Source organism: Moschus berezovskii, chromosome 6 (assembly GCF_049115385.1).
Source record: "Moschus berezovskii isolate FMDL1 chromosome 6, NW_MosBer_1.0, whole genome shotgun sequence".
Lineage (NCBI taxonomy): Eukaryota > Metazoa > Chordata > Mammalia > Artiodactyla > Moschidae > Moschus > Moschus berezovskii.
In genome coordinates, this window is record NC_142465.1 from 47,972,702 (window position 1) to 47,986,166 (window position 13,465).

Genomic DNA, 13,465 nt, shown 5'->3' on the forward strand with positions numbered 1-13,465 from the left:
GACCCTTAGCGACCCCACGGACTGCAGCCTACCAGGCTCCTCCATCCATGGGATTTTCTAGGCAATAGTACCGGAGTGGCTTGCCGTAAAATATACAACTTACATGCTGAAAATAAAATATCTTCTTTCTAGAAAAAAAAATTTGTGCCAATAGAATACAGGAATCAACTGGAGTAAGCTTCTATTGCTCAAACATGACATAATTTGAGCCTCAGTGAGGATAAGAGGGCTTCCCAGAATATGCCAATGCAGGAGACCTAAGAGACTCAAGTTCGATCCCTGGGTCAGGAAGATCCTCTGTAGGAGGGCACAGCAACTCACTCCAATATTCTTACCTGGAGAATCCCACAGGCAAAGGAGCCTGGCAGGCTACAGTCCATAAGGTCAAAGAGCTGGACACTACTGAAACGACTTAGCACAAGGATAAGAATTACAATGGATCAAAGTTCATTAGATAAGTTTAAATGTGTGATGATGAATTATCATAATGACATTGGGGAGAAAAACAATTGGTTACCTTTTGAGGGTAGTCAGTGCAGTTGCTCAGTTGTGTCTGACTCTGTGACCCCATGGACTGCAGCATGCCACCCCTCCCTGTCCATCACAACTCCCGGAGTTTACTCAAACTCGTCTATTGAGTCTGTGATGCCATCCAACCGTCTCATCCTCTGTCGTCTCCTTCTCCTCCTGCCCTTAATCTTTCCCAGCACCAGGGTCTTTTCAAATGAGTCAGTTCTTCGTATCAGATGGCCAAAATATTGGAGTTTCAGCTTCAGCATCAGTCCTTCCAATGAATATTCAGGACTGATCTCCTTTAGGATGGACTGGTTGGATCTCCTTGCAGTCCAAGTGACTCTCAAGAGTCTTCTCCAACACCACAGTTGAAAAGCATCAATTCTTTGGCGCTCAGCTTTCTTTATAGTCCAACTCTCACATCCATACATGACTACTGGAAAAACCATAACTTTGACTAGATGGAACTTTGTTGGCAAACTAATGTCTCTGTTTTTTAATATGCTGTCTAGATTGGTCAGAGCTTTTCTTCCAAGGAGCAAGAGTCTTTTAGTTTCATGGTTGCAGTCACCATTTGCAGTGATTTTGGAGTGATTTTTAAGGGTAACAGGGAACCAATTCATTTTCTTGAAAAGTATAGAAAGAAAAGAATCGTATATTTAACCTGCCTTTCCTATATAAACTGTGGTAGCCAAGTAACATAAAATTATATCAGCAAATAAATGAAAATAAAATGATTAAATTAAAATGTAAGCATTTTTGCAATCTTCAGTGAATTAATGGAGCTAAGCATTGAGCATCAATGACTGCTAGTGTCAAAAAAGTGAGAAAACTGGACGCTATGTGCTTCCTAACACATTTGATTAGTTGGCTGGATTTCAACTGCTACTTCATAAGAAATAGGAAAGAGGAGAATTTTACCTGCACCATGAGTGTGTAATCAGCAAAATCCAAACTTTGGAATACTCTATAGATCAAATGGTTTTAGATTCTTCAAAAAATGTATTTTAAGAAAGAGAAATAATGGAGAGTCTGCAGGTTAAAAGATTCTTAAAAGACATATTAGGTTTGTTTTTTTTTAATTCTTTATTGAATTTGCTGCAATATTGCTTCTGTGTTCTATTTTGGTTTTTGGCCATGAGGCATGTGGGATCTTAGGTCCCCGACCAAGTATTGAACCACACCCTCTGCATTGGAAGGTGAAGTCTTAACCACTAGACCACCAGGGTAGTCCCCATATACTATTTAAAAATGGGGCAAGACTAAACTGCAATGCCTAGAGACACTTACATGATTAAATCACAAAGAAATGTAAAAAGAAATCATTGTAAAAGTCATGATGGTGATTATTTTGCACAAAAGGAATAGCCTTTGGGATGGGCAACATGAAGGGACTTCTGGAGCAGTTGCAAAGTTTCTTTTTCATAATGTGGGTGGTGGTTAAAGGGGTGTTGGCTTTTAATAATTCACTTTTATATATTTATTTTGTGTCACTTTCTGTATCTGTGCTTTATTTAATAATAAAAAGGTTAAATTTAAAAAAAATTCTAGAAAAGAAGTTTCTAACTGGCCTAGTATGGTGAACAAGGATATCTGTTCGTTAGGGAAATTATAGTCCCACCACATTGTATTTATAGGATTAAAAGCTATTCCCTAAAAGATAATGGAGTTGCTGCAAGGATTGGGCAAAAGCAGCTAGGCAGCCTAAGCCCACCACCTTTTATTACAGTACAGTCACCTCAAAAATAATTCCGTATTGCTTATTAGCATTTGAACAGGGAAATCAAGATAGATTAGAGTCAAGATAACTCCTGGCTCCTGGTCCCCCAAATGGTGAAAGCCAGCCATCCCCTCTGAAAACTGATTTTCTTATAGCTCCTTGACTTTTTCTTCTCTCTTTCTTTCTTTATTCCCCTCCCCCAGGGAAGGTTTTATTATGCACAGAGGGAAAAGGCTCAGTCCTTTTTCGCTACCACTTTCCTCATGGTGGCCAGGACATTGCTCAGCTGCTCATTCTTCCTCTTGGCAGAAACGTGTGTCCCACCCTTTTCTTGATGAAGTTGAGGGCCAACTTGTCCCTGGAAATCTTGAACAGCTCCATGGGCTGCCACTCCTCAGGGGCGAAGCCGCGCATGTCCTGCACAAACTTGGTGTGTTTGTTGAAGCAGTGGCATCTGTGTCTCAGTTTGCTCATGTTCTTGTTCTTGGTCACCTGTGGCCCTTGTTGAGGCCTATGGCCACGGGACAGCACAGAGCCATGGCTGATGCTCTTCAGTGGCTGCCATTGAAGAAGCCACTTTTTCTTTTTTTATATTTGCTTAAAAGAATTTGAACTCAGAATGAGGAGCACTAATTGTCTTTGATAAAATCAAAATCGGAAGTCAATACTGAACAAAACAAACCAGGTTTAGACATCAGCTACGTTGACTAAGTAAGGCAGTTGGATACGCAATCATTCGTTCATAAGGTACTCCCAACTTCTGCTGATCATTCATTGCTATCAGACAGTGACTATCTGAATAACTATGATGGTTTCCCTGAGAGCCTGCCTCAGAGTCTCTGACTGAACACATTCATTCATAAAATATTTATGGACAATAAATGACCAATCAGGACATGAGAAGATGCTCAACATCATTAACTGTTAGATAAATGCAAATGAAAACCACAATTAGATACCATTTCACACCTACTAGGATGGTTTAAAAAACACAGATAATAACAACTGTCAGTGAGGATGTGAAGAAATTGGAACCCTCATTAATTGTTGGTGAAACTGTAAAATCGTCCAGCCATTTCACAAAAACAGTGTGGCAGTCCCTCAGAATGTTCAACATAGAATTGTCACGTGACCCAGAAGTTCTCCCCCTTGACATATCCCCAAAAGAATGTATTGATATGTGTCCACATTAAATCTTATATGTGACTGTTCATAGCAGCCTTTTCATAATAGCTCAAAAAATGGAAAGAACCCAAATGTGCATCACCTGATGAATGGATAAACAGAATGTGATATAGTGATACAATGGAATGCTTTTCAGCCACAGTAAAAGAACCAGACAAGAAAAGACCACACATTATATGATTCCATTTATATAAGATGTCCAGAACAGGCAAATCCAGAGAAAAATAAATTAGTGGCTTCCAGGGGTTGGGGGCGGAGGAAAGAGGATGAAAAGTGTTAATGAGTGAAGGATTTCTTTTTGAGATGATAAAAATGTTATAAAAATTATGAACTGGCGTGACTATACTAAAAGTGAATTGTGCACTTTGAAACAGTGAATTTTATCGCACATCAATTCTTTCCCAATAAAACTGTTACAAAAAAATATTTATTGACTGCTCATTCTGTGGTGGGAAACTCTTCTAAGTTCTGGAAATAATGTAGTGAAGACATCAAAGACCCTGCTCTCAAAAAGCTTTGAATAAAGAGATGGATCTGCTGAGTCCAAACTTGTGTTCCTGATAGACTGCACATAGATTAGGGTCCTATCACTTTTTGCCAAGGGAATAATTTGTCAGGGTAGTTGACCTCAATAGTAATCTTCACTCTACCCTTTTCTGAAGCTTTTTCCACTAAGAATATATACAGAAGAAATTGTCAAAGAAGTAAAAAAGAAGAATAAACCATCACAGATTACCAGAATTTCAAGAAGGTGAGAGTGAAAGAAATTATCTAATGCTGCAGAAAGGTCAAGAAATATAAGGATCAAAAAATAGACTTTGATTTGACAATTAGGATTTCACATGGTAATCTCTTAGTACAGTTTCAGTGGAGTGGTAGAGGCAGAGCAATTTTGTAATGGTTGAACATAGCCCAGTGCTGGATATATAGTAGTTGCTAAAGAAATATTTGTTGGATTGAGAATAAGTAAGTAGTGAGTTAAGTAAAAAAAATAAAGACAATGCTTATGACAAGTTTGTGTGAGAAGGGAAAATAGGTAATGAGTGGTGTTTGGGAGAATATGAGTTAAAGGAGTTTATTTTTTAGTATAAGAGAAATTGATTGTAGTCTGAGAATGTGTTGCTAATAGGGAAGAAAAATTTGAAAGTAATGGAAAGAGAGAAGGTAGCAAGGTCTGGAAGAGGTGGGAGAGTCCCTCTGAGATTAAATTATTCCTATAGATGCAAGAATATTTTCAGAGATGGGAAAGAAGTTTAGGAAAATATTATTTGATGACTTCAAGATTATTAAGCAGAATGCTAAATCATCTTCAAAAAGTGAGGTTAGGTAGGAAAGGACAAAGACCCTTCTTGAAGATAGCTGTAAAGATGTGGAGAGAACTACAAAAAGTGGAATTTAAATTTGTCAAGAATAGGAGAAAAGATTGCCAATGCATGCTGATGTTTCACATGTAACTAATAAAAATATTCATAAATGTGCCCAAATGCTTGATAGTTTGAAGTTTTCTTGGGCATATCTTCTTTAAATGTTTTTTAGCAGTTATTTAACTTCAGAGATAAAAAGATAAAGAAGGCAAGTTAGTGCTATGCTTATGGATATTATTATTTTCAGAACTCAATTTAAGATTTCAATATTTCAGATCATATATAATGCTTAATATTTTTTTCTTTATAAAATGGTCAAACATAACATGTATAATTCAGAGGTCATCTTGGCTCTCTGGGGCCACCAAAGACATGGATGAGGTTGATTCAACCCATCACTATTCTATGGATTGTATATGTCCATTTACCTAGAGTTTTATATGTGTCCCTTGAGGTCTTGAGACCTCATAATAATTTCTGGCTCTGAGTTCCTGCATACATCTACTTAGTCTAGTTTACAAATTATGCATCATCCTGTTCATGTTACCTGTTTTGTAACATATTAACCCAGCTGTGGACTTTGGTCTTTTCCCCAATAGCCATTTAAAACATTCAAAGACTTTTATATGTAGAGATGACTTTAATGAAGGTGGTAATGTGCAGGGATGCTCATCATTTCACAGTAACAGAAAACAGTCCAACTTGATGTCAGCTTCCAGAATTTTTCTTACCCTTGTGACTTTTCTTGTTCTCTCCTTTAAGGAACACAACTCCAATTTCTCCAACTCTATAGTGATAGAGTAACTTAGGTCTCCATGTCCCCTACTCCCAAACTCAGTTTTATACATCTTGGCCTATCCAAGGATGTCAAATGCTCACAGAATAAATGGGCCTTCTTTAGAGGTCTTTTTTTGCATCCTTCACATTAGTATTTAACCAGTTTCATTGGATTCCCTTTTGCATAACTGTCATTGTCTATAAAACATCTCAGGCTTTCAAAGCAGACCATATTTTTCACGAAGGCACCAAAGTCACACATAGCTTCTTCAGTGTTTTAATTTAAGCTGTGATATCATTGAGTTTTGTTTAGCTGCTCAGTCGTGTCTGACTATTTTGTGACCCCTATGGATTGTAGCCCACCAGGCTGCTGTGTCTGTGGGATTTTCCAGGCCAGAATACTCGAGTGGGCTGCCATTTCCTATTCCAGGGGACCTTTACTACCCAGGGATCAAACCTGCACCTCCTGCTTTGCAGGCAGGTTCTTTATAGCCTGAGCCACCAAGGAAACAGGAGTGTCTAATTGACTATCATGGCACACCATCATTACATATTCTTTAAAGTCCCTATGCCAGATTTACTAATCCTCTTTACCAAGAGAGAGAAAAAAACAAAATTTGCTTTGGTAACAGCTCCGATCCCATTACTTCATGGCAAATAGATGGGGAAACAGTGGAAACAGTGTCAGACTTTATTTTTTTGGGCTCCAAAATCACTGTAGATGCTACTTACAGCCATGAAATTAAAAGACGCTTACTCCTTGGAAGGAAAGTTATGACCAACCTAGCCAGCATATTAAAAAGCAGAGACATTACTTTGCCAACAAAGGTCCATCTAGTCAAGGCTGTGGTTTTTCCAGTGGTTATATATGGACGTGAGAGTTGGACTATAAAGAAAGCTTAGTGCTGAAGAATTGATGCTTTTGAACTGTGGTGTTGGAGAAGACTCCTGAGAGTCCCTTGGACTGCAAGGAGATCCAACCAGTCCGTCCTAAAGGAGATCAGTCCTGGGTGTTCATTGGAAGGACTGATGTTGAAGCTGAAACTCCAATACTTTGGCCACCTGATGCGAAGAGCTGACTCATTGCAAAAGACCCTGATGCTGGGAAAGATTGAAGGCAGGAAGAGAAGGGGATGACAGAGGATGAGATGGTTGGATGGCATCACCAACTCGATGGACATGGATTTGAGTGAACTCTGGGAGTTGGTGATGGACAGGGAGGCCTGGCGTGCTGTGGTTCATGGGGTTGCAAAGAGTCGGACATGACTGAGCAACCGAACTGAACTGATATACCAGTTTTCTTAGATTAATACAGCTTTCCTCTGATACGGCTAACAAGGTCCTATCTCTTTTCCTGAGGGAGGGTAGTTTTGAGCTGTGTGGGAAATCGAGAATGCTGGGCTTTTGTCATTAAACCAACCACTACCTGTTCATGTCAGCTAAGTGACATAACTGAATCTAATTGTTTGTTTATTGCCCCCTCACAGGGATGAATAAAGAAGAAAAGGGTACTATTTGAGAACAATTGAGAAATGTAAAGTAAAATCTTTCTTATATGAAAGCAATGAAGCGGCCCAGTGAGTTCAAGGTGGTACTCTCGGGATCCAGAAGGAAGGAAGGTGACAAGTACATAATTACATGCTGTCCTCCCCAGTGGATTGGTATCTAACAAACCAACAAGAGTAAACAGGAAGTAGTTAAAAAGGGATGAGAAGAAACCCATAATTTGAGCAAGCTGATGTTCTTATTTCAGAGGAAAACACCCTCTTAAGACTTTTCAGATTCAGGGGTTTTTCAGATTCAGGGTGGTTCAGCTGTTACATTAATGCAGTTTTAGCTTAATAAAAAATATTTCACTCTATGATTACAGAATGTGACTAGAAATTGTTACCATAACATTAATGAAAGTAAGACAATAAAATGTCTGAGGCATGAATAGTCTTTAAAAAGCCATTACTATGAGCAGTTATCCACTGCTGTCATATGGAGTTGTAAGGACTAGAGAAAGTGGAGCGATCACCACCTGGATGAGCAGCTTAAGCTCAAGTGAAAGAGTCCCTGAGTTTTGTGAAGAAGGGGAAAGGGCCAGCTAGAACATCAGAAGATTAAGAAACCTGGGGAGGCTGCTCAGCAGGCAATAATACCAATGGCCACATAGGCAAGAACATCTTAACTGATACTCCATTTGTCATTTTGACTCTGTAAATGCCAGTAGCATTGCATTTCTGTTGTGGACACTATAAATTGTAAACATCAATGATCAGACTTTTTTTAGAACCTTCTGAGGAGTAAGAGGGGCTTCCCTGGTGGCTCAGATGTTAAAGCGTCTGCCTCCAATGCAGGAGACCAGGGTTCGATCCCTGGGTCAGGAAGATCCCCTGGAGAAGGAAATGGTAACCCACTCCAGTATTCTTGCCTGAAGAATCCCATGGACGGAGAAGCCTGGTAGGCTACAGTCCACGGGGTCACAAAGAGTCGGACATGACTGAGCGACTGAACGGAACGGAACGGAGGAGTAAGAGAGCACTTCAGAAACAGAAGGCTGGAATTGATAATTGGAAACAAAAAACAAATGAAATAGTGATTGAGCTTGAGATATGTGGAAGTCCAGTTAGTCACAAGTGAATTCTGGATAATAATGATAGTAACTACAATTTATTATCTACGTTATACCAGGTATTGCACTATACATTTTATAAATGGAAACTCATTTAATTTACATAATAAATGAGGTATTTTCTCATGTTTACAAATGAACAAAATTGAGGTTAAACAGATGTGTTTCGAAGACTAGAATCTGTAACATAAATGGAAAGTTCCAAGAAGACATGTTTGTACAGGAAAAGCTTAATAAGTTCTAAGCCCAGGGATGGATTAGATGGCGTTATCAACTTTGTGCTTTGTAGCAGAGATTGACTTGAACCAAATTTGGGATATTAGTGGATAAGTCATTAGTAAAATCCCTTCCTTGCCTTGCTACCTTTTCAAGCACTCATCACTCACTGATATTACTATGCTAAACAAATGAATAGAATCTCAGATCCCATGGAAGTATGTTCTAGTGAAAGAAGTAGATCATAAACAAGTAAACAAATATTAAAGTAATGTCAGATTACGGTATTGTATAAAGAAAATGTGACGGTGAAATGGGGATGGTTAACTTTAATTAGGGTAGTCCCTGAGGAGGCAAAATTTGAGTTTATCCTCAAATAATTGAAGAGGTTGTCTATCTGAAGATCTGGCAGGAAAGGATTTCAGATGAAGTAAATGTCTGGGAAATTGCAAACTGTTTCACTATTTTGGTGAATAAAAAGTGCTTCGTGTTTCCGCTAAATCTTTTAGTATTCAAGCACTTGGTGGTCTAGTTTGTGTCTAAGATCCCACTATAAATACATTTGGTGGCCTCCTAATGGAGGCCTCTTATGACCTTCTCAGCTTATGTCTCAGCTCCTAGAGAAGAAAGGCTTTTAAATAATACATAGCTGAGGTAATTGTTTATAAAGACAACTGCACTGATTCCTTCCATCTGTGTACAAGTGTTTCTTTGCCAACTATGACCTTGATACTTCTCTTATCAAGAGGTGAAACTGTTTCTCCAGATCCTTGAATCTGGGTTGACCTTACCTTCTTTACTTACAGTGGAACTGAACACTTTGGTACTTCTGAGTGTAGGCTTCAAGAGGGCCTTGAAGCTTCTATTCTTGTCTTCTTGGAACACTGACACGATCATACAAAAAAGTTTCAGTCTCCTTGAGAATGAAAGATCACATGGAGACAGAGAGACCTAATCAAAGCCATCACTGACCACCAGACTTCTCAATTAAAAATAGTTTGGACCATGCATACCTAATGGCCTCTAGACGATAATTTCTACAAGTGACCCTCAGCAGAATGAATGCAATTAGCAGAGGAACCACCCTGCTCAAATTTCTGACCCATAGAATTATAAGCAAACTGAAATGATTATCATTGTTTGTTATGCAGCAATAAATCATTACAAAACTAGCTAGACTCAGGCTTTGCTACAAGGGCAGAGTGGACAGACTAAGACCCTGAGCTCACCTCCTCTCATGGGCACACCAAAATTCCAACTATTTACAGAGCAACTGTGGATGAGAAAGACAGGGATCTACCAGAAAAGATCTTCTACAACTAAAGATATAAAGAAGGAGCCACAATGTCAGGGGTAGAAGGAGTATAGTCACATTATAGTTAAGATCTACACCCCCCAGGTAGGCAGCTCACAAACAGGAGAATAATTACAATCACAAATGCTCTCCCCAAAGAATAAGGCAGCTGAAGTTCACATCAGGTTCTCCAGCTCAGGTGTCCTGCATCAGGAAGATGGACCCCCAGAATATTTGACTTTGAAGGCCAGTGGGGCTTACTTTGAGGAGACCCAGAGGGCTGTATGAAATAGAGACTCCACTCTTAAGGGTGCACACAAACTCTCACATACTCCAGGACCCAGAACAGAAGCAGTAATTTGAAAGGAGCCTGGGTCATACCTACCTATTGAGAGTCTCCCAGAGAGGCAGAAGGCAACTGGATCTCACACTAGGGATGCAGACAATGGTGGGAGCCATGTTTGGAAGCTCATTCTACTGCATGGATTCTGATGCTATAAAGCACCATTTTGAATTCTCCCTCTAAATTATTAGCTTTGGGACTTAACCCTGACCCTGACCACCAGCCTGTAGGTACCAGTACTGTGATACCTCAGGTTAAGCAACTAGCCAGGTGGTTACATAGTTCTCACCACCAGAAGGCAGGTTGCCTTAAGACCCCCTGAGCCCACAGCCACTCCTGGACATGGCCCTGCCCAACAGATGGATACCAGCTACAGGACAACCATAGCCCCATAGCCTGCCATGGCAGAACCCATCCAAGCACTAGCAGACCAGCACTAGCATGTCAGCACCAGCCCTGGGACATGCTGGGCCCCAACCCCAGTCCAAACAATCTTAAGAGTAAAGAACAGAGAAGGAGGTGTCATACTCCCTGACTGCAGGTTATACTACAAAGCTACAGTCATCAAAACAGTATGGTACGGGTACAAAAACAGATGCATAGGTCTGTGAACAGAATAGAGATCCCAGAAATAAACCCATGCACTTATGGTCAATTAATCTATGTCAAAGGAAGCAATAATATCAAATGGGAAAAGGCATCCTCTTCAATAGATGATTCTGAGAAATGTAAAAGCTACATGTAAAATAATGAAATTAGAAATTCTGTAACACCATATACAAAAATAAACTCAAAATGAATTGAAGACCTAAATGTAAGACTGGAAACCATAAAACCCCTAGAGGGAAAAAGGCAGAACACTCTTTGACATAAATCAAAGCAGTGTTTTTTTGGATCTGTCTCCTAAAGCAAAGGAAATAAAAGCAAAAATAAACAAATAGGACCTAATTAAACAGAAAACTTTTTCACAGTGAACTATTGACAAAATGAATAGACAATCTACTGAATGGGAGAAAATATTTGCAAATGATATGATCAATAAAGGGCTAATATCCAAACATGAAAACAGCTCATACAACTCCATATCAAGAAAACAAACAACCAGATTTGGAAATGGACAGAAGACTTGAATATATACTTTTTTAAAAAGAACGCATGTACACCCATGACTGATTCATGTCAATGTATGGCAAAAACCACTACAATATTGTAAAGTAATTAGCCTCCAATTAAAATAAATAAATTAATTTTAAAAAAAAGAACACCAAAAAAAGAAGATATGAAGATAGCCAACAGGCACATGAAAAGATGCTCAGCATCATTAATCATCAGAGAAATGCAAATCAAAACCAAAATAAGATATCACCTCACACCCATCAGAATGGACTATTATCAAAAAGACAAAAAATAACAAGTGTTAGTGAGGATGTGGCAAAAAACCTTCATGCACTATTGGTGGGGATGCAAATTGGTGCAGCCACTATGAAGAGCAGTATGGAGATTCCTCAAAAAACTAAAAATAGAACTACCATATGATCCAACAATTCCACTCCTGGGAATATATCTGAAAAAAAAATGAAAACATTAATTTGAGTAGATATATATACCCCCATGTTTATAGGATCATTACTTACGATAGCCAAGATAAGGAAGCAACCAAAGTGTCCATCAAGAGAAGAGTGAATAAAGAAGAAGTGATATATTCATATTGTTGTTGTTGTTTAGTTACTTAGTTGTGTCTGACTCTTTTGGAACCCCATGGGCTGTAGCCTGCCAGGCTCCTCTGTTCAGGGGATTTCCCAGGCAAGACTCCTGGAGTGGATTGCCATTTCCTACTTCAGGGATCTTCCCAATCCAGGGATATAACCCATGTCTCCTGCATTGGCAAGTGACTTCTTTACCACTGAGCCAACAGAAGAAAAGCTATGACAAACCTAGGCAGCATATTAAAAAGCAGAGACAATCACTTTGCCAACAAAGGTCTGTATAGTCAAAGCTATGGTTTTTCCATTAGTCACGTACAGATGTGAAAGTTGGACCATAAAGAAAGCTGAGCACCAAAGAACTGATGATTTCAGATTGTGGTGTTGGAAAAGACTCTTGAGAATCCCTTGGACTGCAAGAAGATCAAACCAGTCAATCCTAAAGGAAACCAACCCTGAATATTCACTGGAAGGACTGATGCTGAAGTTCCAATACTTTGGCCACCTGATGTGAAGAGCCAACTCATTGAAAAAGACCCTGATGCTGGGAAAAATTGAAGGCAGGAGGAGAAGGGGACAACAGAGCTGGGTAGCTCAACTGGTAAAGAATATGCCTGCAATGCAGGAGACCCCAGTTCAATTCCTGGGTCGTGAATTTCCCCTGGAGATGGGATAGGCTACCTACTTCAGTATTCTTGGGCTTCCCTGGTAGCTCAGTCAGTAAAGAATCCACCTGCAATGCGGGAGACCTGGGTTCAATCCCTGGATTGGGAAAATCCCCTGGAGGAGGCAACCCACTTCAGTATTCTTGCCTGGAGAATCCCTATGGAGAGAGGAGCCTGGTGGGCTATAGTTCATGGGGTTGCAAAGAGCTGGACGTGACTGAGTGACTAAGCACAGCACAGCAGCATATATATATGTATGCATATGCGCACATGCACGCGCGTACACACACACACACACACAGAGCAATGGAATACTATTAAGTCATTAAAAGGATGAAAATTCTGCAATTTGCAACAACATGTATCGACCTGGAAGGTTTTATACTTAGTGAAATAAGGTATTACACTTAGTGAAATAAGTCAGACAGAGAAAGACAAATACTGTATGTTATCATCTATGTGTGGAATCTAAAAGATAAACAAATGAATGTAACAAAATAGAAACAGACACACACACATATGGGTATCTAGTGGTTACCTGTGGGAGAGAGAAGAGGTGAGGAACACAACAGGGGTAGGCAATTAAGAGATTCCACCTACTATATATAAAATAAATAAACTTATAATGATATACTGTACTACACAGGAAACATAGCCAATATTTTATAATAACTTTAAGTGGAGCGTAATCTTTAAAAATTCTGAATCACTATGTTGTATGCCTGAAACTTGTATAATATTGTACATCAGCTATGCCTCAATTAAAAAAAAATCACCCTTAGGTTTTATAGGTCTTCTAGTTTACAGATGAACCTTGTAGGTACAGGTCTTTGCTACTGAGAATAAATCACCAAGATTCTGTATCCCATCCACATTTTGGAAGATGAAAAGCAGTGAATTATTAGTCTTGAGAACTTATTCACTTTGCACCTTTAGTTTCTCATTGGAAACTTGAGAAAATGTGGATGTCTTTACATATGTTGGGGCCTTTCCTTAAAGAGGAGGTAACTAGGAAAAAAAACTTAAATTGGGCCAAAGGGGAGGAACAAAACCCCACCTAGTTAGACT

The 13,465-nt window shown here is 39.3% G+C and overlaps 1 protein-coding gene and 1 pseudogene across 2 annotated transcripts in view; one reads left to right on the forward strand and one right to left on the reverse strand.

Annotated features, from left to right (window-relative positions):
- LOC129536989 (uncharacterized) overlaps positions 1-13,465 on the forward strand; it is a 101,987-nt gene that overhangs the window by 66,756 nt on the left and 21,766 nt on the right. The gene's annotated exons all lie outside the window — the stretch shown is intronic.
- Positions 2,469-2,772, reverse strand: LOC129536913 (large ribosomal subunit protein eL36 pseudogene; annotated as a pseudogene).